The sequence below is a fragment of the Cibotium barometz genome, chromosome 1 (assembly GCF_041138505.1).
Source record: "Cibotium barometz isolate CiBa-2024 chromosome 1, ASM4113850v1, whole genome shotgun sequence".
NCBI lineage: Eukaryota > Viridiplantae > Streptophyta > Polypodiopsida > Cyatheales > Cibotiaceae > Cibotium > Cibotium barometz.
This window is the reverse complement of record NC_141046.1, coordinates 8,178,151-8,180,113: the sequence shown is the minus strand read 5'-3', so window position 1 is coordinate 8,180,113 and position 1,963 is coordinate 8,178,151.

Here is a 1,963-nt window from a genome sequence, read left to right as displayed (position 1 = left end):
AATTGAATTAGTACCTTTCGAGAGAAAGATAGTTTAGGAAGAACCTTTCCAGACCCAAACTCTGATTCAGACTATTGACCAAGACCTAATTCCTTCGTCAATTTCAATCAATGACAATGTGCCCAGTTCAGGGAAAATGTACTCAAATCCCCCACCGAATCTGAAACTAAGTTAAAACTTTTGATTTTGATCTGAGGATCAAGTTAACAGAATTCGAGGAATTCTGTTTGGAATTCAGACCTGGATCTAGAAGTATTGAGATACAAATTTAAGATTATTCATGGTTTTCAAACAAAATCAAAACTGAAAACTTGCATAGAAACCTTGTTTTCTTAAAGAACTATCTTACGCCAGAATGCTGGAGGGAGCATTTGGCATATATGTTTATCTAAGGGAAGTTCAGTTGCAACAGATAGCGGGGAGTGTTTGAGGGACAGCTCACGTAGCAAAAACCTACCCAGGTCTTGACCAGCCTGGGTATGGTGAAAAATGGTGTGCTTCCGATGGGCGAGGGCCGGTGAAGCGGTCCCTGAGTGAAGTGTCAGGATGCCTAAGGAGGATCCTGGAGGGTTCTGACCAGGCGATACACGGCCTCGCGGTGCTTGGGACACCCATACATATGTCAAGGAAGATATATATATGTATGTTGACGATGTGATTATTGTAATCTGTTACTAGATCTCGTTGCTGACCAGCTGGTCCCAACGGAGAGTCCATTTTGGTACCATTTTTGTGAAACAAGGGATTGAATGGAAATTTTGAATTATGAAATCTGTGATCGTATCTATATTATCAATGGATTATTTTTATATTAAAGTTTTAAAGAGGAGTGTGTGCGTATCTGTTTTCTAAAGCTAAAGTTAAGAAAGGCATTTCAATTATGGGTGGGTGAGTACTTGTTTGGTTCCACCGATTCCAGTGGTAGGGTGGTGGCTAACCCATGGGCCGGATGGGGTTAGGCTGGAATCAATGGAGTTTTAATAATCCAACTGAAAAATCTTAGGATTACGCTAGGATTCGAGTAGCTAGTTAATTCCCTCATAAAATTCTCAATTGAGTGGATCAACGGCTGTGCCTGATCTTGATTAGGAAAAAAGCGTTGAAATTACTCAAATGATCAAATTATATCAGTGATAGTTTCCTTCTATCTAGTTTATTCAGGTGAAGGATAGTTTAGATTTGATCTCGTTAGAAAAATTAGTTAAGAAAATTCAAAAAGGTGGAATCGTCCCAGCTTTTCGAGCATGGAAAATTTTCCCACTTTCAGTTTTTGGAATGACCACCAGCTTAGTCTCGTGCCCGGACATTCGAGGGCGAGGCCCCGAGTGAGAAACCCTGCCCCGCGCATGAGGGGGCTGCTTCCGCTATCAGCTATCGGGAGTCCTGTGCATGGAGGGGACAGAGGGATCTCACAGTTCTAGCATGATATACTAGGTTACTGGCCAACTATATGATGCTCATCTTGTCATAATATATGACAACTGCCCTATCCACGAGCTCTCCCATGTCACCAAGTAGCTTTTGAAACCAAGATACCTCACAAGCTGCCATAGCAGCACCCCTGTACTCTTCCTCTGTACTCGACAAGGCAACTGTTGGATGCTTCTTACTGCTCCAACTCACAAAGCAGCACTCCCAACTTGCAAATCACCATGCAAGAAAGCATTCTTTAGATCCATTTGATGTAAATACCAACCCTTCGCGCAGCCATGGCAATGACAGCTCTCACGATTGCCATTCGTGCAACCGGGCTGAATGTCTCCTCATAGTCTATGCCATAAGTCTGCGCATAGCCCTTTACAACTAATCTTGCCTTGTACCTACTCACTAAACCATCAGCATTGTGCTTGACTTTATACACTCACTTACATCCAATTGCCTTCTTTTCCTTAGGCAAAGGCCACTAACTTCCATGTTGCATTTGCATCTAATGCTTCCATTTCCTCATCCATGACATCTTCGC